This window comes from Elephas maximus, chromosome 6 (assembly GCF_024166365.1).
Source record: "Elephas maximus indicus isolate mEleMax1 chromosome 6, mEleMax1 primary haplotype, whole genome shotgun sequence".
Lineage (NCBI taxonomy): Eukaryota > Metazoa > Chordata > Mammalia > Proboscidea > Elephantidae > Elephas > Elephas maximus.
Genome location: NC_064824.1, coordinates 16,633,255 through 16,660,517, shown reverse-complemented (window position 1 = coordinate 16,660,517; position 27,263 = coordinate 16,633,255).

The following is a 27,263-nucleotide window of genomic DNA, read 5'->3' as shown; positions in this document are numbered from 1 at the left end:
CCTACACCGAATATAAGAACCGAGAACATTCTCCAGGTAACAGTTGTGGTACCCAAATAAATGACTATTTGCATCTAAATCAGTTAATAGAAAAAGCAATTCAAAAAGATTCGTTGTCTCTTGCATGGCCACTGAATGACACCTCCCTCAGCCACCAAGCCCAAGTCCTGATCTCCACCTGGTTGGTCACTCTGGTGACAAAGAAACACTGTGTGTGTCCTGGCTCAGGCCTGGAAGAGGACACTGGTAGATTCAGGTTACCCCACAGTGGGGAGAGGAGGTTTGGTTATGAAGACAGCCCCCAAATCTACCCCACCACTGCCTTCACTGGTTTTGCATGATTGTATGAAGCTCTATTTATTTTTCTGATTATACTGAAAAATGCAAAGCAGAAAATAAAAACCAATCAATCCCACATTAAGAGGTTACTTTATAAATATATACTTGTAATTTCTTTCTTTTCTCATTTTAATTTTGTCTCTAGAATTCTTTCTCCCTTTTTCCAACAGCAGCCCAGGTTTTATTAGGAGACATACCTGCCCTACTTACTCCTGGTCCACATGGGTGGAGTTTCACCCAGCCCTGGAGGAGAAGCCCTCATCACAGACAAGGCCCAGGGTGCAGACAGCACCCTCCTGAGTACAGTGCTCATCTGGGATGGTCCAACAGGAGGGATGTTCTTCATTACATGACTGGAACAAAGATCTTCACTCTCCTTTGTACTGTGGGATCCAGAAACTGCTCTCAATCATGAGAAGAAGCCCTTCCTTGGATCCAAGTTGAAAGGTGCACACATAGGAACAGACTCAGATGCCTTTGCAGGAGCCCGTATTCATCCTTTCCTGAAGTCCAACCCAACCTGGAAGGCCCAGGACTGAGTCTTTTCTCCTGAGCTCATTTTGAGGGGGGTTTTCTAAACATGTGCATGAATTCTGAGACTACTTTGTCAACACTGAGGGTGTAGGATTCTACATTGCTAAGGTAAATCTATCTCCTCACCCCCAGTTATTTCCTTATGCCATATTCCCACACATTTAATCACTAAGTCAAGGGCTTTATTTTCAAGGCTTTTTGATATATATGGTAAACTGCCCTCCAGAAATGTTGGATCAACACATTCTCCTCACACCATGAGAGAGCTTTTCTCACCACGCAAACAATAGCTTAACTATAATGTTTTAAAAGTTTTTTTAATTTGATAGGTAAATTAATTCTGCATTCAAATACACACAATGTGTATACTTAACAATGTAAAATCAGGTGCAGAGCTGTTGTTAAGCTGCCTTCTGAACTGTTCCCACAAAAGCACCAGGTGGGACCCAGAAAGAGCCTTGAGCTGTACACCTGGCCCCGCATCACTCAGTTGCCACTTAATGCAAATACGAGTGTGTTGTCTGGGGTGGGGGCTGCCCAGCAGCACCTAAACCCTTCTCAAATTGCAGGAATCCCCACCTTTGAGATTGGCTGAGAGGCAGAGTTCTCATTGTACCCCAGGGCTTGGCATGGTAGCACAGGAGTTGTGGGGTGTGGAGGGAGGATCTCTTTCAGGCTGGTTCCGTGGCCTGGTCTTGGCTGTATTGCTGTGTGCCAAGCCTCCCTTGTCCTAGGTGGTCTCCAAACCTAGCTCTCCATCCACCCTCCTAGTAGTTTTGGGAAACCCTCATGTCTGTGAAATAAATTCCTTCCTGAGGCAGCCTGTTTCTGTTGCCTTCACTCAATACCCCTGCCTCACATAGTTGTATGACCTCACTGCCAGTTTCTACTTCTGAAAGTGGGGCCACTAAGACTGTTTGAGAGGGCAGACAAGGGGAAAGTTCAGACTGACAGGCCATCTGGTGAGGGAGGCAGGACCGAAGGGCAGTGACAGTCCCTCCCTCCAGTGTCAGCATTGATGCCTCCTCCACATGGAAGCCTCCCCAGCCCCAAGCAAGTCATGTCCCTAGGATTTTCCTTCATAACTATTTTTAAAAACTTAAATTCAACTATTTACTTGTTAATATCTTTGTTTCTGCCTACCTTCTGCACTAGAGCATCATGTCCCTGAGGGTGGGAACCATGTTGCATGTGTTTACCATCCTATACCAGCAACTAGTGTGGCGTTTGGCACAGAGAGGCACTCAGTCTCGATCTGTGGAGTGAATAAGCAAACCTCAAAACTGAACCTGCTTGGCATAATTGAAATGGTTAATTCCAGACCGAAATCAAAATTCTGTTTTAAAATAAGCTGCAGGTAGGTTTGAAGCCTGCTGCTGCCTTCTACAAAAGACAAGTTGGATTCCTGTGAAAGTTTTAATTGCATGAGACACAAAATGTGTAAAGACATGGGACCTTAGCTCATGTAAATAATTGTGTTATCTTAACTGCTCTCAGGCAATTCATCCCGGAAATACCTAAACCCTAACTCACTCCCTTCTAGCCTGATAGGCAATGTTTACATTTCAAAAGTTGGAGCTGATTTAATCTCCTTCTTAACAAAATTGTGGACTTTTACACTTCAAGGACTCCAACTAGGGTTGAATGGGCTGGTCTACAATCAATCACTAAACCTCCACATCAAGAATGTTTATACGGCTTGCTTTAGAAATATTGCTTTAGTCAATTTGTATCCGGAAATAAGAGATTGGTGTTCGGCTAGAAATTGATGTTAGAAAAATTTGTAGTTTGACAACCCTTTGTACATTTTTCCTTCCTTTCCCTGCAGTTCTTTAGCTGTAAGACCATTTGTCTTTGTTTGATCTGCCTGATAAATACCTCACTGCTCTCCCTACAAGCCAGAACACACACTGCCTCTTGTTTGAGAGCCTGGGTGATTCTCCATTTCATGAAATGATCTTGTCTTTTTCCTTCAATAAAATTCTTAGTTACACTTTCTAGTGGAGCATCAGTCTAGTGTTTCACCAGGACAGGAGTGAATAACTGAATAAACAATAATATCATGTTCAAATCTCTTCCTTTGAGAAGGCTTTGCATTATGTATTGATCAGTGTGTGGTGACTGCCCTGCTTACATGTCCAGGTCTTTCTTCAAGTTTTGGGTCCCCTGTCACCACCCACAATTTTTTACCTGAGAGGTAGACTTCATTATTTCACCCCGGGATATATTACCTTGAGTTTATTTATATTAATTCTTCCTTCTCTTAGTGTAACCTAGCTCCCCCACCTTCTCATTCCCTTTAGTTATCATCTTTAAATGCAGATAATTCCTCTGACTTTTTATTAAAAGAAATATAGCATTCTCCTATTACTCCCCTACTTGGTGTGGCTCCCTAGTGTTGAGAGGGAAGCCGGAAAGTGTTTGAAGTCAAAAGATAAGTACCCCAACATGTCAAGGCCAGAGTTATGCTTTGCATTTTACGACCAAGGCTCAAAGTCAAATAGCATCACTTCTGCTGAACTCACAGGCCTATCCAGGTTCAAGGAAACAGAGCCCCCTCTCAGTGGAGGAACATCAACGTCATATTGTAAGAAGAGTTGTAAGCATTGAGGGAGCCATCTTTGGAAAATCCATCTGCCCAGAAATATCACCCTTAGGTGGAAACAGCCTTGGATGCCCTAGTGAGGCTCAGCAGATGTGCTTATTGTCACAAAGTTAGCATTTGGTTATTTGATTATATGTGTAATTTTCTAGTCGCATCATATAAAAGTCTTAAGATCTGTATCATTTAACTATCGCTACATAATAAACCACATCAAAACTTAGCGGGTTAAAACAAAATATTTACTACCTCATAGTTTCTGTGGGTCAGAAATCTGGGCACAGCTTAGTTGTATCCTTTGGCTCCAGGGGGCTGTAATCAAGATACCCATCCCCCAGGGCTGTGGTCATCTCCAGGCTGGACTGGAGGAGGGTCTGTTTCAAAGCTCAGTCACATGACTGCTGGCAAATGTCAGGCCCTCTTGGGCTGGGACTGAGGATCTTGATTTCTTGCTGGCTCTTGACCAGAGGTTTCAGCTCTTTTCCCTTGGGTCCTTTCACACAGAAGCACGCTTTCTCAAAGTGAGAAAGCCCAGAAGGCAATGGAGAGAGAATATCAGCAAGATGGAGTCATTTGTTGCCGAATCTCAGACGCGGCAGATGATCATCTTCTATTCATCAGAAGTGAGTGGTCATGTAACCGGACTGTTCCAGCTCTACTCAGCATGGCTACAAAGATACGAAGCAGGTGAAAGCAAAAGAAGCAGCTTTATTTAGTTGGCCAAGCAAAGGAGCACACTGGGACTCCTGTAGGTAAGATAACTCCCTGAATAATAGCTCAGGGGCTTTATATGGGTAAAGTAAATTGGGTCTGGGGTCTTTAGAAATGCCTCAAGGTGGGGTCAGGTTGCTGATTTGCCTGGGCCACAAAGGCATTCCCTAGGAGGTGCAGTTTTCTGTGCCTGCTCAGTCTGAAAGGAGGGCCACCCAGACAGTGTTTTGCCCAAGTCTGGGGCATAGACAGGAGTGTGTTTTTCGGCCTCAGACGTTAATAGGTCATCTAGAGGACACAATTGCTGGTACTGCACATGTCAGGTGGACCAGAACTGGTTCTTGCCAGTTTAAGCTGGTCCTGTGACCCCGACTTGTGTTTTTTCCAACTGAGCCAGAAACCAGAAACATACTGTAATGGATTGAATTTTGTCCCCCCAATTTATGTGTCCATTTGGTGGGGCCATGTGTGGTTGTCCTCTATTTTTTTACTTTCCTATGTATTATAAGGAAACTCTGGTGGTGTAGTGGTTAAGTGCTACGGCTGCTAACCAAAGGGTCAGCAGTTTGAATCAGCCAGGTACTCCTTGGAAACTCTGTGGAGCAGTTCTACTCTGTCCTATAGGGTTACTATGAGTTGGAATCAACTCAATGGCACTGGGTTTGTTTTTGTTTTTTTATGTATTAAAAATCATGATCTCTGCCTGTAGTTAAAGAGGATTAGGGTGGGGATCCAACACCCTTCCTCAGGCCAGATCCCTGAGCCAATGTAAAGGGATTTCCCCTGGGGTATGGCCTGCACCACCTTTTCTCTCAAGAGATAAAAGAAAGAGAAGCAAGCAGAGAGTTGGGTATCTCGTACCACCAAGAAAGCAGCACCAGGAGCAGAGCATATCTTTTGGACCCGGGGTCCCTGTGCCTGAGAAGCATCTCAAGCAGGGGAAGATTGAGGACAAGGACCTTCCTCCAGAGCGAACAGAGAGCGAAAGCATTCCCCTGGAGCTGACACCCTGAATTCAGACTTCTAGCCTACTGGACTGTGAGAAAATAAATTTCCCTTTGTTAAAGCCATCCACCTGTGCTATTTCTGTTACAGCAGCACTAGATAACTAAGACACATACCTAATAAGGAGATAGCTGAAAGACAGGGAGTTAGTTCTTATATCACAGAGAATGGTAGGCACAGCCCCTTGTCTAATCAAGATTGTGGGCTAGCAGCTGGCCTCATCCAGGCCCAACCCACACTCAGGGGATGCCAGTAGAAGCCAGGTCAGAGGCTGCCACCACAGGGTCTCAGTAAGACCACTCACTCTCAGGCAGGGGCCCCATGCTACCTTGTGTGATATGTTGTCGTTGTTGTTATTTGCCATCGAGTGGATTCCAACTCATGGCAACCCCATGTATGCAGAGTAGAACTGCTGGTAGGGTTTTCAGGTGCAAATTATCAGGCCTGTCTTCCAGGGATCCTCTGGGTAGATTTGAACCACCAACTTTTCAGCTAGTAGTCAAGCACTTAACGGTTTGTGCCACCCATGATAGATGTGGATAAATGGTTCGTGCACTTTAAACACTCAGCAAGTTAGGTTGTCATGGAGGTTAGTGTATGTAAGAGTAAGGTCTTGTGAAGTTTTGCAGCATTTGGTCTGTGATGCTCCTGAAAAGCCAGTGCACTCATATCACCTCAAGCCAATGTGACTTAACCCTAACCTCTTTCTCGTCAACACTTTAAATTTGTACTAGGCATATTAAGACATAAACGGGGTCAATATGGGAATGTGTAACTTGTTTGTGGCTGTAACTCTTTTAGAAATATTGTGATAGATGGATTTCTTATAAACCATCTTATCTTTTAAGTTAAATCTCCTTGCACATCCATTACCATCTCCCTTTATTGGGGTTTCTGTGAGCCTTTTGTATGTAACTTTTTTCTCCAAAGGACAAATTGCCTTGTTATAAACATAGTCCATTGTCCAGAGTATTCATGATGGAGCCTGATCTTTCTTCGGTGATTCCGACGAATGAGGCTTCATGAGATGTCAGTTCTGTTCCACAAAAGTGAGGGCATCGAAATTAGCAGTGTTTTGTGGGTCACAGGATGGGACCAAGCCTTGGGCAGCAGCTCCTGGAAGCCTCCACTTTTGGACTCAGATTCTCCCTGCAGCTTCTCTGCTCTCTGCTCCTCCCATTCCCTGTGGATTTTCACCTTCCATCAAATTTATCTTTAGGAGCCCTGGTGGCACAGTGATTAGGAGCTTGTCTGCTAACCAAAATGTTGGCAGTTCAAATCCACCAGCGGCTCCTTGGAAACCCTATGGGGCAGTTCTACTCTGTCCTATAGGGTTGCTATGAGTCAGAATTGACTCTACGGCAATAGGTTTGGTTTTGTTTGGTTATATGCACAGTATAATATCAAACCAGGAACTCAACATTGGAGCAATGTGTTGGTATAGTAAAAAAAAAAAAAAAGTATGCCTTTTATCACATGTGTAGGTTCAAATAACCACCACCATAGTCAAAACACAGAACTATCTCCTCACTCCAAAGATATCCCTTGCGCTACCTCTTTGTACTCACACCCACCACCCTCCCCACCCCATCATCTCTAGTCTAGTAACAGCTAGTCTGTTTTCCATCTCTATGATTTTATCATTTCAAGAATGTTTTATACATGGAATCTTACAGCATGTAACTTTTTGAGTTTGCTTTCTCCACTCAGCCAAATGTCCTTAAGATCCATTCAAGTTATTGAGTGCATTCAATAGTTTGTTTCTTGGTATTGCTGAGAGGTATTTCCTGGTCAGGATGTACCATAGTTTGTTTCATCCTTCACCTACTGAGAGACATTTTTGTCATTTCCAGGCTTTGGCTATTACCAATAAAGCTACTGTGTATAGATTTTTGGTGTGGACAAAAATGTTCACTTATCTGGGATAAATGCCCATAAACGTGATTTCTGAGCAAGCATGTTTGTTTTTGTTTGTTTGTTTTGTTTTGTTTTTTAAAGAAACTGCAAACTTTTCCAGAGTAACATTACCATTTTACATTTTCATCAGCTAAAAATCGTCACTGTCATAGCTGGTGGGCATGATAGGGTATCAGTTAAGCAGTAAGGTGGAGGCAGAAGTCCCAGGGGCTGGCTGCCTTCCTCAGTTAAATAACAACAGTGACAAAGACAAAGGCTCCCTAGAAGAAAGTGTTTTGCCCCTCTCACTCACTTATCTTCCTTCCTGGAACTCAGATATGAGGCCTGGAGGAATGTGACCATCTTGTGATTTTAAGGCAACATACATGAGATCAAAGGACAAAAAATAAAAAGGAAGGGAAGATACCGCCTCCCCAGTAATTTTGCTAAGCTCTCAGACAGGCCAAGGTTTGCCTGCTCTCAGGTCTCCTGTTACCTGAAACCAGTAAACCCTTCTTGATTCAGCCACTCTCATTGGCTCCTTGACATTTGGCATCTAAGGCATCTCTCACAAGCAGGCTTCTCATGACTGCTTGCTTTTTTGAAGGGCCTTGAGCACACTTTATTCTGTGATGCTCCCATTGCCTTCTCACACCCTGACTGCTCTTCACTCTCCTACCTCTCATCTCCCTGGTTTGCCCTTGGAATCTTTAATTCCTCAAAAGTGTCACGTTCTTTCCTGTTCAGGCCCTTTGAATGTGCTAGTCCCTCTGCTTAGACTCCCCTCTTCCTTATTTTTTTTAACTAACTATGACTCACCTTCAGACTTTCAGAGATCCCCTTCGTGGGCTCCCAGGTTGAGGCCCCCATCACATACCCACACACATCTGTCCTCTATAGTCCATCATGACTGTGTCCCTAAGGATTGGAACTTCTCTGGACATAAGGACTAGATCTTTGTGTCCCCTGCTGTACCTCCAGCATTAAGTACAGTTCCAGGCACACAGTACGGGCTCAATGAATTATCATTTAACTAATTGTCACATGTATATGTACACACTGTGAAAAATGTTATGAAGGAAAGAAGATGCCCCATGCTGTGAGAGCCCAAGCTTAGGCTCACCTGATCTGGCAGATCCAGAAGGGCTCAGGCTTGAAAAAAATGTGCCTGCAACAAGGCCAGTGGGGCTGGAGTGGGGAGAAAGATTTCCTGGCCAATAGGGCAGAACAGCAAGCCTGAAGGCCCTATGGAAAGGCAGCTCTGCTGAAAAGTAGTGCATGTGAAGTGGGTGGTTGAGAGAGTTGATCAGAGGCCCAGCCACACAGACCTTGGGGGCCCAGCCTGCTTGGTAGGCAGCCATTTAACTTCCTAAACAAGCTTGTTCGAGCCACAGGACTGGTGAGCCTGGGTTGAATGGCTCATGGCTGCTCCTCAGAGGGGTCTCTAAAGTCAGGGTTGGTGGGAGCAGTGGAGGGAGGAGAATAGCCTCTGCAGGAGATTGTGGAGAGAAATGACTAGACACGAGCTGAGGAAAGGGCAGATCAAGAATTCTAAAAGAAAATCTGAAGCGAATAAAGTTAATGTTTGCTGAAACTAGGTGATGCAGTCACGTATGTTTTCTATGCTTAAAACATTATATATGTATATACATATATTTATACAGCTATATGTGTATATGTCTTTGTATGTCTACACACACACACATATCACATTTTTGCTGTCTGTTGGATTTAGTGACCTGGAGGTCATCAGATGTCTTGATGACAGCCATGTCCATGCCTTGACAGGACAGATACCAGACACCAGATGAGACCAGGTGTGCAAGATTTAGAACATGGAGACAGAAAGTCTAGACAATTCTTCATAAGAACTTGACTGCAAAGGGAAGGAGAGAGAAAGGCAGTAGCTGGGGATGTGTACAAAGTCAAGAGCAAGATTTTCTTTCAATTAAAAAAAAAAGTAGTCATTACAAGTATAATTGAAGTCTCCTGTATACCTCTCTTCAATTCCATTCCCTTTCCTCCTTATCCAAAGATAATCACTATCATGAACTTAATATCTGTCACTGTCATGCATGTTTTTATGTTTTTACTACATACTTCTTCATCCAGAAACATTTTGAAGTATCATGTTATTCGTTTTTAATTTTATGTGAATGATATACTGTCCATATCTTGCTTCTTTTTGCAACATTATGATTATATGATTTATCATAAGTATAAACCCATTTTAACTGCAATATAGCCTTCTACTGTATGTACATTATCCCATCTATTTATCCATTTTATTGCTCATGTAAGAGGTTTTGCTTGTAGAATAATGTTGTAGTAGTGTTCGCTGTTGCCCAGTGCCTGCACTGGAATTTCTCCAAGGTGGAGATCTGTTGGTGGAGTTGATGAGCCATGAGCATGCTCCCAATATCATGCTATTTTACACCCCCCAGCAGTGTGGGGAAGTCCTCTGTCCCCATCTCCTTCTGCCTTTGGTATTGTAAAATTTGAGATTATTGGACCACCAACTGAAAGTCATCTGTTGAGAGAGAGATTAAATATAAAGGAGCCAGAAGTGTATGTTGGAGTATAGGAAGTGGGGAAACAGAGCCCAGAGAATGGGGTGCAGGGGAGATATACATCCTTGGAGAATAGTCAACAGCATCAATGAAAAGATTCAGCTAGAGTGTTTCTATTTCTCCTTGACACTGTAACCCTATCTTGGACTTGTCAAGTGTGCATCACAGTCTCCCTGACCTCCTCACTGGCAGACCTGCTCTGCATTCCAGCCCATCTTCATCCCTGCTCCCTGTGTGCCAGGTCCATACCCCTTTCAGAACGCTGACCATAGTGCAAAACTACTTGGTGTTACTGGCCATTTTCCCCACAGGATTCTGAGCTTCTTGAAGCAGGGGCTATGTCTTACTCACCTCTTCAATCTCCAGAACCTTACAAGGGCCTGGCACATAGTTGATGCTCAATAAATAATCTTTGAGTTTCTTTGAAGTACACTAGTGTAGCTCCTCTCTACATATATCTCTTAAATGAGCTGGGAAAAAAAAAAGAAAGAAAAGATGCCCCGATTTCAGACATGCACAATTTAAGGGAAAGGAAGCAAGTGGGTGTCAGGCAGAAGTGACCCCAGCAGAGTAGCATTGAATGACTGGCTGGCTTCCAGCTAATTTAGAACCCCACTGCCTTCTCTTACTCTCAGTTATTGTCTCCTCTCTAGAAAATTCAATCGTTAATTTACACTACTCCAAATTTTGTTCTATGCCGCTCAGATACAAACAATGCTCTTCAGGCCAGAAAAGGGAAAAAAGTAGAATTTCATACTTGGCAGGCAAGTGGACATGACTGCATTAAGCAAGTTCAAATGTCAAAACCACAAGAATAGGTATTGGGGAAGTCACATTTACAGCAAATGTTCAAGAATAAAATGTGGGGCTGATGATATAATATTGATGAATAAAGAAAGCAGAGTTCCCCAAAAGTAAAATTCTATTTTACTTTTGTCTTGTAGGGTCGCTATGAGTCAGAATCGACTTGATGGCAACGGTTTTAACGGGTTCTTGTCTTTCAAGGAAAATGGTCTTCAGGAGTAAAAGGATAGAAGGAAAGCCTAAAATAAATCAGGAGAGTTGGGACACCTTAAAGGAATCACTCAACGTCAGCCTGCAGGGAGTTCTGGTGGAGTTTTGCCATGCTCCACCTTTTCTTCTATTCTCTTAACCAGTGAGCCACTGATAATATATGAAGTCCTGCAGAACCTGCTGTGGAGAACTATGTAAGAGGTGCAGTGGGACATGAGCTGGGGCTGGAGTTTGGAGTATGTAAGGACTAAGGGGAGAGGGTGGCAGCTATATATATTTTTAAAAAATAGGAGTTATAAGACTAGAACTTAGAACTCTGGAGGACTGATGAACTGAATGGCTAAAAGTCAGACATATGGGATTAGGAGGCCATCAATAACACAATTTAGGGAAAGTCTTGGTAGTAGGCCCCCTTTGAAAAAGCCCCTGCCACTGTGGTGGTGGTGATTCAAAGAGAACAGCAAGAAAGAATATGTTAGGTGTTCTTAGGGAGAAGCTGACATCAAAAGGAAAACCCTGCAGAGCACTCACGCAAAGAGTGAAATGCTAGGAATGTAAAACTAGAAGTGCACTTGGCAGGCTAGCAAAGAGCTGGGGGCAGAGACAGGCTTCCTCCAACTACTGAGGTCTCAACAGGGGCAGTAAAGTGATTGAGTGAACTTTAAGCTGCTTCTCTCCAGGTCCTCCTTACTCTGATCTTTGCTAGAGGATGGAAGGTTTGGCCAACCTCATTAGATCCATAGATGTACTGAAGCTCTTGGGAGTAAAGCATGTAATGAAGGACAGAATTTAGACCCAAAATGACTGAGACATTCTAGAGAGATAGGCTAAATCCAGATAAGATAGCAGTCAATAAGGACAAATATTATATTGTTCTTGGGGCTAAAATCCAACTGCATGAGTAAAAGATGGGAAAGATAGTTTAGCAACAGCATGTTCAACACTTAGCGGTTTTATTGACAGTAGGTTCAAAAAGTAAGCAGAAAAATTGACTCCTGAAAGGTTAACAAAAACTTGGGCAGCATTCTGGAAGGTTAGTATCTGACACAAGAGAGTGATGGTCTTCGTAGTTTCAGTACTGTTCAGCCCTCACCTGGGGTGTTAGACTCAGCTTGTGGAGCCCCATTTGTACAGCTGAATGAGACACCATGGGACCTGAGCAGAGGAAACTCATCAGCATGTAACTGTAGGTCTACAAATCCTGTTACATGAGGAAACGTTAAAAAAAAAAAAAAAACTAGGGAGGTTTCACCCACCAGAGAAATGAGACTCAGAAGAGATGTAAAAGCTATTATTACATGAGTAAAAGGCTCCATGGCAGTAAGGATTCAAACAAGCAAGTCCTATCCCAAGAATTAGCATCAGTACCAAAGAGTGGGAGCCATAGGGAGACAACATTCAGCTCAGAGAAAGACATCCCTAGGAGCCCTCAGAGAGCTGCTTGAAAGGGAAAGGGTAGACAAAGTGTCCTCTGGCATTATGCAGCATCGTTTCAAATGATGCTACAAAGGAACTCGGATGGGGTCTGGGCCAGAAAAGCAATCAATTCCCTTCCAATTCCAAGGGCACATTCCAGTTTTCTGGAAAATTTTCTGCAAATATATGGGTTTGATATTCATTCCCTGATGATGACACACAAATGAGGTCACATTGTCTGTACTGATGGGTTAACACAAGTGCTACTTAAAAGGATTTCCATTTGTAAAACACCGTTACTTCACTCCATTAGGTGTCAGAAAGCAGAAGAGAATTAAAATGTCCTGTTTCATGGTAGATGCTGTGCTATACATGTTTTTTTAATCTTTAATCCTAAACAACAACTCTCTGAGCTAAGTATTTCTATTTGAATTTAATAGATCAGAAAACAGTGGTTTAGAGAGATAGTGTAATTTGCATGAGATGAAATAGACCATAAGTTAGAGATTAATGACTCAAAACAAGCTTTCTGGGATGTCAAGCTTCTGATTAGGATATAGAAAACTGGAAAGAGCAGTACTCTCATCTTACAACCAAAAAAAGAAAAAAAACCTGGGTAATTTGCAATATCACAACTTTTCTTGACTCAGTCAGAAAGCTAAAATTCCAAGACAGACAACTAACCCAAAATGTAAGAAAAGACAGATGTCTCCAAGGAGAAATGGGACATAAGCCCTTGCTTACCTGCAACAGACAATGAAACCATAGAAAATGGTAAGAATTCATCTTAAATTTTTGATGAATTGCTAAAGATGATTGTGCATTAATGTGAAAATCCCACTTTAAAAGCAATATACAAGTCTACAGTGTCCTACAGAAGATGTACAGCTTTCAAACATAAAGTACAAGACACGCAAAGAAGTGAGGGAAAAAAAAAAAAACAATATTAACAAGATCAAATTTAGATATAACACAGGTGTTAAAACTACCAAACAGGGAATTTAAAATAACTAAAAAGCACTGGGTTTTTTAATTAGTATGTTAGAGTCTAGTGGAAAAGGTAAATTGCATCATTAGATGAGGAACAGAAGCATGAAAATTAGAAGAAAAAAACTATGGAAACTTTAGAAGTGGTAAAAATATAACAGAGTTGAAAAATGCCTTCAGTGGGTTCGATAACAGAATTGACACAGCTGAGAAAAGAATCAATGAACTTGGAGAAAGGCTGATATAAATTACCCAAACTAAAATACAAAAAGAAAAAAAGTAGGAGAGTATTAGTAAGTTGTAGAATAATATCAAACGGTCTGACATACATGTAACTGGAAGCCCAGAAGAAGAGAAAGAAAACAGGGCAGAAAAAATATTTGAAAAGGTAATGGCCAAGAATTTTTCCAAATTAATGACAAACACCAAACTACAGGTCCAAAATCTCAGAGAACACCAAAAAGAATAAATACACCCACTCACTTGCTCCCTAAAAAATCTAGATGTATCATATTAAAACATCTGAAAACCAAAGGTAAAATCTTGACAGCAGCTACAGAAAAAAAGACATACTACATACAGAAGAACAAACAAGAATTTTAGAAGGCTTCTTATCCAAAACTATATGAGTCAGAAGACAATACAGTGAAATATTTAAAGCATTGAAAGAAAAAATCTCAACCCAGAATCCTCCAGCCAATAAAATATTTTTCAAAAGTAAAGGAGAAATAGAAATGTTTTAGTCAAACAAGTCAAAGAAAATTTATTTCCAGCACACTTACCCTAAAAGAGATGTAAAAGTAAGTTCTTCAGGTAGAATAAATAAGATGCCAGGAAAAAGAAAAAAAAAAAAACCTGGATTTGTGCAAAATGTCATTAATAAAATGTCATAAAAATTATTTTTTTCTTATTTGTAATTGCTCTAAAAGATAACTGATGTCTAATCCAGAGGTCACTGCAGTCGGAATCGACTCAGTGGCACTGAGTTTCTTGGGTAAACCAGAGGTCAGCAATATTTTTTCTGTGAAGGCCCAAATAGTAAATATTTTGAGCTTTATGAGCCACATTTGGTCTCTGTCACATGACCTTCTTTGCTTTGTTGTTTTATATTTTGTTTCATTTTTTAAAATGAAAAAAATAAAAATGTAAAACCCATTTTTAGCTCATGGACCATACAAAAACAAGCTTTAGGTGCTTCCACTCATGGAAAGAAGTAGTAGACAAACTTTTCCCTATACCTCATCTTCAATACAAATAAAACAAACATTAGAAGACTTTGAAAGGTCCTAGGCTATCTAAGAACCTCAGGACCCAAGGAAAGACACCGTGGTGAGTCTTTGAGTTTGCCTCTTATGTAGTACACTTGTAACAGAAAAAGTTGACAACCAGAAACACTAAGAAGCCTTCATCTCTAGTCAAAGGAACAGGAAAGGGCAACCAACAAAATCGACTCAATTCCAGCCAAACACCACAGAAAAATCTATGGTCCCACTCCCACAAATGCTAGCAAAAACCAATGTGGAGACTGGACTTCTATCCTCATGTCTTAGTCATCTAGTGTTGTTATAACAGAAATACCACGTGGATAGATTCAACAAAGAGAAATTTATTCTCTCATACTCTAGTAGGCGAGAACTCCAAATTCAGGGCATCAGTTCCAGGGGAAGCCCTTCTCTGTCGGCTCTGGAGGAAGGTCCTTGTCATCAATCTTCCCTTTCACTAGGTGCTTCTCTGCATAGGAACTTCAGGTTCAAAGGATGCACTCTGCTCCCAGCACTGCTTTCTTGGTGATGTGAGGTCCTCAACTCTCTGCTTGCTTCCCTTTCCTTTTATCCTCGTAAGACACAAGGTGGTGCAGGCCACACCCCAGGGAAACTCCCTTTACATTGGATCAGGGATGTGACCTGAGCAAGGGTATTACATCCCACCTTAATCCTCTTTAACCACAGGCAGAGATTATGATTTATAACACATAGGAAAATCACAAAATGGAGGACAACCACACAACACTGGGAATCATGGCCTAATCAAGTTGACACATATTTTTGGGGGACACAATTCAATCAACGACACCTTACCAGGCTGTAGCAAGTTGTCCCAACCCCCCCTGTTGTGGTGGAGTCAGAGAAGGTGCACATAGTTAAAGGGCTGAATCAGCAGAGTCTAAAGCCAGGAGTTTGATCACGACTCCCTGCTGCAGTGTCAGTGGAGACCACTTGGAAGGCCTATACTTCTAGCTCCATTTGACAGTAACTAGGTGCCCTTTCTCCAAGGGTGGTACCCGAGAAAGCCTAGTGAAGAGTCAGGACTTCCTCCACTGCCCAGTGATTACAAGGCCAACCCATGAGATTTCACCAAAGACCAGGTGGGGAGCAGTAATAAGACACTCCTACCCCTCCCTGGTGGTGTAGTGATTAAGAGCTATGGCTGCTAACCAAAAGGTCGGCAGTTCAAATCCACCAGGTGCTCCTTGGAAACTCTATGGGGCAGTTCTACTCTGTCCTATAGAGTCACTGTGAGTTAGAATCAACTTGACAGCAACAGGTTTGTTTGTTTGTTTGTTTACCCCTCCCAGTCAGAGCTGTACCAGCAAAAGCCTTGTGGGAAGACAGAACTATGACTCCCCATGAGAATTAAAGGGCCCCTTTCTACCCACAGGTGTCTTATGAGGGCAGTGGTGAACCTAGACCTCTACCCTCACTCGTTAGTACGGAAACTGCACCGCTCCTCTTCTCCCTGCTGGAGTAGTGTCATAAGAAGGTGCCTTAGTTACCTAGTGCTACAAAAAAAAATACCACAAATGGGTGGCTTTAGAGAATAGAGATTTATTTCCTCACAGTTATGGAGAAAGTCCAAATTCAGAGCACCAGTTCTAGGGAAAGATCCTTCTTTGTCTCTTTCAACTTCTAGTAGCTGCTAGCAATCCTTGGTATTTTTAGGTATGCAGGTTCATCTGCTTCCATCTTCACATGGTATTTTCCACCTGTGTGTGTCTGTGTCTATTCTGCTCTTTTAATAAGACACCACTCAGAAGGGAATAGGTTTAGGACCCAGCCTACCCTGGAATGACCTCATAAACATAACAAGAGAAAAACCGTTATTTCCAAACAGGTTCATATTTGTAGGTACAGGGGCTAGGACTTCAACATAATTTTGGGGGGAAAAAACAATTAAACCCATAACAGAAGCCAAAAAACAAAATGTTTAAATAAGATTCAGAGTCTTAAAATAGTACCAAAAATTTCCAGATTTCAACTGAAAATAATCTAATTATATGCTGTCTATAAGTAACTCACATCAAATACGATGTTATAGGAAGGTTGAAATTAAAAGGCTAGGAAAATTATATCATGCAAACATTAATCAAAAGAACGTTTGAGTGGCTTTATTAATCAGATAAAATAAAATTCAGAGCAAAGAAATTTTCCAGAGACACAAGGGACATTGTTGTTGTTAGATGCTGTTTAGTCGGTTCCAACTCATAGCAACCCTGTGTACAACAGAACAAAACATTCCCCAGTCCTGCACCATCCTCACAATCTTTATGCTTGTATTCATCGTTGCAGCCACTGTGTCAATCCATCTTGTTGAGGGACTTCCTCTCTTTCTCTGACCCCCTATTTTACCAAGCATGATGTCTTTCTCCAGGGACTGTTCCCTCCTGATAACGTGACCAAAGTACATGAAAAGAAGTCTTGCCATTCTCTCTTCTAAGGAGCATTCTGCCTGTACTTCTTCCAAATCAGACTTGTTCGCTCTTCTGGCAGTCCATGGTATATTCAATATTCTTCATCAACACCATAATTCTAAGGCATCAATTCTTCTTCTGTCTTCATTGTTCATTGTCCAGTTTTCACACGGATTGAGGTGGTTGAAAATATCAAAATGTTAGCCCTTAAAATGTTATCTTTCCTGTTTAACACTGTAAAGAGGTCTTTTGTAGCAGATTTTCCCAGTGCAATACTTGGTTCCACGGGCATTGATTATGGATCCAAGTAAGATGAGATCCTTGACAATTTCAGTGTTTTCTCCATTTATCATGATGTTGCACACTGATCTAGTTGTGAGAATTTCTGTTTTCTTTATGTTGAGGTACAATCCATACTGAAGGCTGTGGTCTTTGATCTTCATCAGTAAGTGTTTCAAGTCCTCTTCACTTTCAGCAAGGAAGGTTGTGTAATTTGCATATCACAAATCGTTAATGTGTCTTCCTCCAATTCTGATGCCTTATTCTTCATATAGGCCAGTTCCTTGCATTATTTGCTCAGCATACAGATTGAATAAGTATGGTGAAAGGATTCAACCCTGATGCACACATTTACTGATTTTAAACCACGCAGTATCCCCCTTGTTCTGTTCAAACGACTGTCTCTTGGTCTATGTACAGATTCTGCATGAAGATAATTAAGTGTTCTGAAATTCCCATTCTTTGCAATGTTATCCATAATTTGTTATGATCGACACAGTTGAATGCCTTTGCATAGTCAATAAAACACAGATGAACATCTTTCTGCTATTGTATAATGACTAAACAGTCCACTCAGCAAGAATGCATAGTAATCCTTAATGTGCCTTCATTAAATAACAGAACTGCAAAATATGTGAAGAAAAGTTTATAAAACTAAAAGGAGAAATACACAAACTGTTAGTTACAGTGGTAAAATTCAACAATATCCCCCCTCAACAATTAATAGAACAACTGGACATAAAATCAGCAGAGATAAAGAAGAACTTAAAAAAAAGAGAGAAAGGGAGGAAGGAAGAAAGAAAGAAAAGAAACCCACCAACCAAAAGGATCTAATCAAAATTTATAGGAAACTCCACCTAAAAAGAGTAGAATGCACATTCTTTTCAAGCATCTGTGGAAAATATACCAAGATAGATCAAATTCTGGGCCATAAAACAAACTTCAGCAGATTTCAAAGGTTGAAATCCCACAAAGCAAGTTCTATATCTACAGTAGAATCAAAATAGATATGAATAACAGAAGGATAACAGGAAAATTTCCAAATGCTTGGAAGCTAAGCAACACCCTTCTAAATAATTCATGGGTCAAAGTCTCAAGGAAATAAAAAAAAAAAAAAATACACTGAACTGAATAAAAATGAATATACATTTGGAAATTTGTGGGACGCAGCTAAAGCAGTGGTTATAGGGAAATTTATAGTACTAAATGCTTACATTAAAAAACAGATGTCACAAATAAATTATCTAATTTCTCAGCATCAGAACCTAGGAAAAGAAGAGCAAAATAAACCTATAATGGCCAGAATGAAATAAATATTAAAATAAGAGCAAAAATCAATGAACTTGAAAACAGGAACCCAACAGAGAAACAAAAAGCTCATTCAATAAAAAGACCAATAAAATTGACAAACTTCTCCCAAAACTGATGGAGAAAAAGGAGAGAAGACACAAATTATCCATATCATAAATGAAACAGAAAATATCACTAAAGAGTTGGCAAGCATCAAAAGATAATAAGGGAATACTACAAATAACTCCATGCACATAAATTTTACAACTTGGATGAAATTGACCAATTTCTCAAAAAGTACAAAGTATAGGGGACCTCATACCACCAAGAAAGCAGCACCGGAAGCAGAGCACATCCTTTGGACCTGGGGTCCCTGAGCCTGAGAAGCTCCTTCCTTCAGAGCCAACAGAGAGAGAAAGCCTTCCCCTGCAGCTGACACCTTGATCTGGACTTGTAACCTGCTAGACCGTGAGAGAATAAACTTCTCTTTGTTAAAGCCATCCACTTGTGGTATTTCTGTTACGGCAGCACTAGATGACTAAGACAGAATTTGGTACCGAGAGAGTAGGGTGCTGTTCTGACAGATACCTAAAATGTGGAAGCAGTTTTGAAACTGTGAATGGAGAGAGTTGCAACAGCGGCAGAGGACCAATGCAGCAGAGAAACTGCAGTGGCAGAGAAGAGGCAATAGCAGAGAAGCCGCAGCAGCAGAACCAGGAGACCAGCATGAAACAGTGCTAGAGCCGACCCACAGAGCGAGAGAGCTGAGTGCCTGTGTGCAGGAGGCTTCCTAGTGGAGTGGGGTGCCTCCAGGCACTCACTGGTGAAGCTACTGAGCTTTGGAACACTTGCCCCAGCAGGGCAGATGCAGATGTGAGGCCCAAGGAGCTGAGAGGCCAAGAGGCCAGGAAACAAGCTGAGGAGATGAGGAACACAAGAAGTTGAGCTGCTGCAGTCTCAAAAGGTATGGCCATGACCTCAGGGATTTCAGAGGGTGGAGCCATGGCCTCTGGTGTTTCTAAGGCTGGAATCACCACTCAGATGGACTAGGAGAATGGTGCGTCTAAAGCTGAGGGAGCAGAGTTGCTGTCCCTGTGGGCCTCGAAGGCGGAGCTGAAATCCAAGGCCAAGGTGCCTCCACTCAGATTCCAGAGAGTGTGGCCAATGCCTAGAGGCTGGAGGGGAGGGCTATTGGTAAATTGTCTCAGAGAACAGTGGATTATTTTCAAAGCCTTGCGAGCTAATGTAATGTGTTCTGCTGACTTGCTTGGTGCCTGTTATCCCTTCTTTCCCTCCAGTTTCTCCCATTTATAATGGAAATGTCTAGCTTGTGCCTGTTCTGCCATTGTACCTTTGGAAGCAGATAGCTTGTATTCTAGATTTCACAGATGAAGAGGAATTTTTGGATTTTGGACTTGGAGTTAAGATTTTTGCTATGATATGATGGCATGAATATGTTTTGCGCATTGCAAGGATATGATTTTTGGGGGGCCAAAGGGTGGAATGTCATGCAATGAATTATGTCCCCCCAAAAAAATGTGTATCAACTTGGTTAGGCCATGATTCCCAGTATTGTGTGGTTGTCCTCCATTTTGTGATTGTAATTTTATGTTGAGAGGATTAGGGTGAGATTGTAATACCACCCTTACTCAGGTCACCTCCCCGATCCAAGGTAAAGGGAGCTTCCCTGGGATGTGGCCTGTACCACATTTTATCTATCACTTTTATCACCTGAGAAGCTCCTCGAGCATGGGAAGATTGAGGACAAGAGCCTTCCTCCAGGGCCGACAGAGAGAGAAAGTCTTCCCCCGGAGCCAATGCCCTGATGTGGACTTGTAATCTGCTAGACCATGAGAGAATAAACTTCTCTTTGTTAAAGCCAAAAAAAAATGTACAAACTACCACAACTCACCACACATGAAATAATTCATTTGAGTAGCCCTATAAGAGCCCTGGTAGTGCAGTGGTTAAGAGCTACTGCTGCTAACCAATAGGTCAGCAGTTCGAATCCACCAGCCTTTCCTTGGAAACCCTATGGGGAAGCTCTCTGTCCTATAGGGTCGCTATGAGTTGGAATCAACTCATCGCACACAACAACAACGTGCCTATTCAGAAAATTGAATTCATAGTTAAAAACTGTCTCAGAAAAATCTTTAGGTTCAGATGGTTTCACTGGAGAATTCTATGAAATGTTTAAAAAGAATTAACACCGATTCTACACAATGTTATCCAGAAAATAGAATAGGAGGGAAGACTTTGTCTGGTATTTCTATCAAGGCAATATTAGACAATGATAGTACACACACACACATACAAAAGACGGCAATAACCCTAATGAATATAGATAGAAAAAAATTTAACAACATATTAGCAAAGAAAATGCAATAATATATAAAAAGAATTGTAAACCATGATACAAGTAAGATATATTCCAGAGATGCAAGGCTGGTCAGTAATCAATACTAACAAGCTAAGGAAGAAAAATCACATGATCATAACAATTGCTACACAAAAATATTTACCAAGATTCAACACCAATTCACAACAAAACTCTCAATTAAGAATAGAGAAGAACTTCCTCAACATGTGGCCACTCTCACTGAACTTTGTTGAATAGCAAAGTACTGGTAGTTCTGTCCACTATAAGGTAAAGAAAAAGAAATAAAAGACACACAGATAAAAAAGAAAGAATTAATATGTCACTATAAAGAGATGACATCATGATTTAAACAGTAAATCCCAATGAATATATAAAGAAAAAAGGTTACAGAATACAAGATCAGAAAGGTTACAGGATACAAGATCAACATACAAAAATCAATTGTATTTCTATATTCTTACATGAACACTTGGACAATTTTTTTTTAAAAATACTACTTATAATCAAGCCCAAATTGAAATACTTAGTTACAAATCTAACAAAACATGTACAGATGCTTTAAAAACTACAAAGTACTGAGGGAAAAATCAAAGATTTAAATACATAGAGAGAAATACCATGTTCATAGATTGGAAATCTCACAATAGTAAATATGCCAAGTCTCCCCAATTTGATATACAGGCTTAATGCAATTCCTATAAAAATCCCAGCAAGATTTTTTTCACATAGAGGCAAATTGATATGAAAATGAAAAAGAACAAAAGTAGCTAAAGTTTTTGGAAAACAATAAATTGGGAGGAATCAGTGTACCTGATTTCAAGATGTTATATAGTTCCTTCCATTAATCAAGATTGTGTCGTGTTGATGAAGGAATGAACACATAGCAACAAAATAGAATATAGAATTCAGAAATAGACCCACGCAAAAATGCTCAAATGTTTTTTGACAAAGATGCAAAAAGCAATTCACGCAAGAGAGCTTTTCGAAAAATGATATCAGCAAAAATAGGAATCTTAATCTAAACTAATATGTATAAGGTATGACACCTGATAGAAAACTTAACTCAAATTTGAACAGAGTCTTTTGCATGCAAAACATAAAACAATAGAACTTTAAAGAAAATGTGAGAAAATCTTTAAAATCTAAGAGTTCTCAGACTTGACACAAAAAGCATAATCCATAAAAGAAAAATATTGATAAACTAAACTTCATTAAAATTAAAAATTTTGGTTTGAGAAAGACCCTGTTAAGGGGATGAAAAGATAAACTATGAACTGGTAGGATATATTTGCAACCTAGATATCTGATAAAGAACTAGTATCTAGAACATATAGAGAACTCTCAAAACTCGACAATAAAATAAACTAAGAACGGGACGCAATCTCCAATTAGGAAATGAACAAAAACCTGAACAAACATTTCACAGAAAAAGGATAAATGGATGGAAAATAAGCACAAAAAAGAATGTTCAACATCACCAGCCATTAGGAAAATGTAAAATAAAACCACAATGAGATATCACTACCCACCTATTAAAATGGCAAAAATAAAAAATAGTGATAACACCAAATCTGGTGAGGATGCAAACACTCTTGAGCACACACATATTGTTGGCAAGAGTGTAAAATGGTACAGCAACTTTAGAAAACATTTTGACAATTTCTTTAAAAAAAATTAAACATGCAAATACCATACAACCCACTAGTCATCATAGTGGTGGGCATGAGACAGACAAGGGCTACTCGCAACAGAACCAGAACTTTTATATGGCCAAAGATAATCTCCAAAGACATGCCTATAAAAGTAGAATAAAGAGAGGGTTGACTCAAGGATATTAGCATCTGAAAAATTACTCTCATTAATAATAAAAAGATAAGTAGGATTTTTTCAAATTATTGAGTGTGTCCTGAAATGTCTACTGAATTCAATAGGCCATAGCCACCAGGAAATTTCTAAAGTCAAATCCTTAAAAGAAATACTTCCAAGAAACACTGAGCAGACTCCACCTATCCCTTCTTCTTCTTCCTTTTGCTGTCATGTTGATTCTGATTAACAGCAACCCTATAGAACAGAGTAGAACTGGCCCATCGGGTTTTCAAAGCTGTAAACTTTACGGAAGCATACCACCACATCTTTCTCCTGGTGGGCTCCAACTGCCCACCTTTCGGTTAACAGCTCCTCCAGCCATCTCCAAAAAACAAAACAAAAAATTTCTACTCATAGTGACCCTATAGGACAGAGTAGAACTGCCTATAGGGTTTCCCAAGTAGTGGCTAGTGGATTTGAACTGCCAACCTTTTGGTTAGCAGCCAAGTTCTTAACCACTTCACCATGAGGGCTCCAAAGTCTTTGCTGACAGAAGCAACAGTCCCAATCATGCCAGAACCATTTTTCAAAAGGACGTTTTGTATAGGAAAGAAATATGCTTCAATTCTGTAAAATGTAGTTCTCAGCTTAAATTCCAGAATTGTCTTTTCACTCTGTCTAGCTGCTCTGGAAATCAAAAGGAGTAAATCCTACTCCTTGAAGGGGAAGAAGCATAGTCATACCTGGAGGGAGGGGTGCATCAGCTCACCCTCGGATAGCCACTCAGTCCAGAGTCCTAGAACCAGAGGTTAAGGTAGCTGCAGGGATCAATCAATTCTGACTCCATCGGCTGATTGACAGGGAAATTTTAGCCCAGAGTGTTTGCCTTTCTTGCCCTATGTCACTCATCCAAAACATGCATCTGTGAATCTCTTCCTAAACTTGTGCTCTCCCACTGTCATAGATTGAATTGTGTCCCCCCCAAAATGTGTGCATCAAATAGGCTGGGCCAAGATTCCAGGTATTTTGTGACTTTCCTAACATGTTGTAAATCCTGCCTCTATGATGTTAATAAGGAAGGATGGGTGGCAGTTGTGTTAGTCAGGCAGGACTCAACCTACAGGATTGGATTGTGTCCTGAGGCAATCTCTTGAGATACAAAAGATAGAAGCAAGCAGAGAAACGGGGGACCTCATACCACCAAGAAAGCAGCACCAGGAGCAGAGCATGTCCTCTGGACATGGGATCACTGTGCCTGAGAAGCTCCTCGACCAGGGAAAGATTGAGGACAAGGACCTTCCTCCAGGGCCAACAGAGAGAGAAAGCCTTCCCCTGGAGCCAACGCCCAGAATTTGGACTGGTAACTTACTAGACTGTGAGAAAATAAATTTCTATTTGTTAAAGCCATCCACTTGTGGTATTTCTGATATGGCATCACTGGATAACTAGGACACCCACTTTCTCCTCTCTGTGTGTCACGCTGGACATCTCCAAGTGATGATGCCCTTATCACCTCCACTGTAAGGTTCAGACTCTGCTAAGCCTTGTAGGAGATAGTGAAGAGGATGCAAGCCTGCCTCTGCTCTCACAGAGCTGGCATCTGAGATGAAAGTGGAGCACCTAGTCTAACAGAAAATCTACATGTAAGGCCAGGTGCTGGAAGTGGCCCCAGAGGGCAGGAGCTCTGGGAAGCCGACCGAGCAAAAGCTCACAGCAATGGCTGGACGGGATAGGTGGGGTGAGCACTGATCCCAAGTGTGGGAGAGTCAAATTCACCCCGGGCACAGCCAGGTGGTGTGGTATTACACAGTTGACAGCCAGACCTACTGAATCCCAGTACCATCAAGTACTAGCTGGAAGATACTGTGCTGTAAATCTCTTTGCTTCAGTTTCCCTACCTCTCTGCTTGTGGTTAGATTAACAAAAATCTTGTCAGCATCATACAATGAATAGAAAGCAGGATAGTCAGGCAGAAGACCCACCTGCCCAATTCTGGCGACTCTCAGCCTTCTCACAAGGCCTGAAATTTCTGTCAGCCTCACCTCTTAAGGGCCTTCTAGAGCCATAGGCATTTTAATTCCCAAGATTAGTGTCCTTTGCGAAGGGAAGCAAATAAGATAATCACTCCTACATTTTATGAGTTAGCTCAAAACTCCTCACTGGTACTGCCAAAATCATGGGCTCCCAGAATAAAGATGTCTGGCTTCAATGAAGACTAAGGCTAGTCAGAATAGTCCCAATGGCAGGCACCTCTCAATGTGGGCCACAGGAGACCTGGGTGGGGACTGAGGAGCCACAAAACCACGGAATTTAGTGATTTTGCCTTCAGTGGGGGAGGATGCCTGCATTCATTCATTCCAATTCTCCAGCAAACATTTACTAAGAATGGAATGCAGTACAATGGAAAATGCAATTTTCTATGCAGTCCATGGACTTCGGAAGAAAAAAAAAAAAAAAACTACCTGGATTTCCTTGTTTTCTGCCACTCACTAGCTGTCATATCTTGTGCAGGTTTTTCTCAATATCTGCAAGCTTCAGTTTCTTCATCTTTAAAATGGGGATAAGAGTCCCCTTCCCATTCTCATGTGTTGGAAGTGTTCTAAGTAAGGGGGTCCCAAGCAGGGATTGCCACAGAAGTTCCAAAAATATACTTCCATCCCTCCTGGCACCCAACTGCCTCAACTACCACTGACCTCTTTGCCATCTCCCCCCTGAACCTGCCCCTTACAGCTGGCTCCTCTCTCAGTCTGGTCTCCTTCAAGTCCCTCTTCCACATGACCACCAAATCTAACCACAGCTTTCCTTGGTTCAAAACCATCAACGGCTTCCTAGTACCATTAAGGCAAGGCCCAGGTGCCTTATTATGAACTATAATGCCCTGGACCCTGCCAAACTACCGAGTCTCACCCCATACCCTCCTTCATCTGAGCCGCTTCCCAGACTCTACACCCCACACTGTAGGCGCTCTGCTCTCTCCTCAGAAGAACTTCTCTTCTAGTCAACTTAGTGAAAAGTCACTCACATCCCAGGCTCAATTCATGGGTACCTTCTGACCTTACCTCAGGTGGATTTGGCCCTTCCCACTTTGGGTCCCACAGCAGCCAGGCAAATACCCACCTTCATCATAGCACTGTAGTTTCTTATTTTAAACTTATCTTTGTCATGTATATACCACACTCCAATTTACGAGCAGTTTGGACTCAAGGCTAATGTCTTATTTAGTTATCTCCATAACCCCAGCCAGAACAGGGCTTAGCACAGAGGTTCCCAGTGGATGTTTGAGGAAGGAAAGAAAGAAGGAAGGAAGGGAAGGAGGGAAGGAAGGATGGAAGGGAGGGAACGAGGGCAGGGAGGGAAGGAGGGAGGGGAAATTGAGAGAATGAGGGAGGAGAAAGAAGAAAGGAAGGAAGGAAGGAAGGAAGGAAGGAAGGAAGGAAGGAAGGAAGGAAGGAAGGAAGGAAGGAAGGAAGGAAGGAAGGAAGGAAGGAAGGAAGGAAGGAAGGAAGGAAGGAAGGAAGGAAGGAAGGAAGGAAGGAAGGAAGGAAGGAAGGAAGGAAGGAAGGAAGGAAGGAAGGAAGGAAGGAAAACAAGTGAAAGCGGAAGGAGGAATTAATCAGGGAAGGAGAGGAGAAAGCTCTCGTTAGTCAGTCAGTCAATTGCTAAAATGAAACCAATCAAGGAGAGCCATTTGGCCTGCAGGAGTAGAATTAAGCCTGGCTTTTTGTGAGCTTACTGTCCAGCAAGTGAATCACAGCCTGAGAAGCAAGTTCACTCTCCGGACACGATGCCAAGACATGGGGTGGCCCCATCTATCTTGTGCCCCCCTGTTGTTATCCCAACCATCACATGAAAGACAGCAGCAGCCTAAGGAGGCCCTGTGCATTCTTCTGAGAAGGAAGCAGGGACAAAGACCTCCATCTACCAGGAAGGGGTCCCCTCATTTTTCTCCTCAGCAGTCCCAGCTTCCTTTGAAAGCAAGAAGAGCACACAAATCTACTGCCATGACAACCACTCCTCAGCTGTCCTGGGGCTATAGCTGCCTCAGAGGCCAGAGTTCCCTTTTTCCAGGCCACAGGGGAATGGGGTCCTTTAAAAAGAATGACAAATTACATCTTTTATGATCTGGTCCATGCATGGTAATAGATGGGGAAGCCCCCATCCTCCCCCCATCTGCTGTGTAACAAGAATGTCATTTCCCCATCCTAAACACGGACTTGAAAGCTGCCTGTAACTATAACCCAAAAAGCTGTTCACAAAGGCCTATGCATAAATAGACAAAGGAGCCAGCCCCTCTTTGCTTCTTGTGGCTGTTAGATGGAGGCAGCAGATGCAGGCACATTCACCAGAAAGTCACTGGGGACCCACCGGGGCCGGGTTCAGTGGAGACGTTGGGCACATATGTGACTGTGGGGAGGTTCCTCGTATATCAGGCATTGTGCTAAGAACCTTATATACATTCTCATTGACTCACTGCCACTACTTTACAAGGAAGATATCATAAGGGACTTATCCAAATTCACAAAGCTAATGTGGCAGAGATGGTTATGGGTCACCAGATCCAGTCTTCCCTTCCTCTTTAGTAATAGAACTCTAGCCTGGCACATGACTGGAGTTACACGCATACCTCAGCCTCCCCAAAGCCAGGCAAGGCCAGCAGGAACACGTGCCTCGTTCTATAAGCCTGACTATGAAAGGATTCAGCCTTGATCATGCAGATGAAGGCAGTGCCTAAGGAGATGGGGAAGA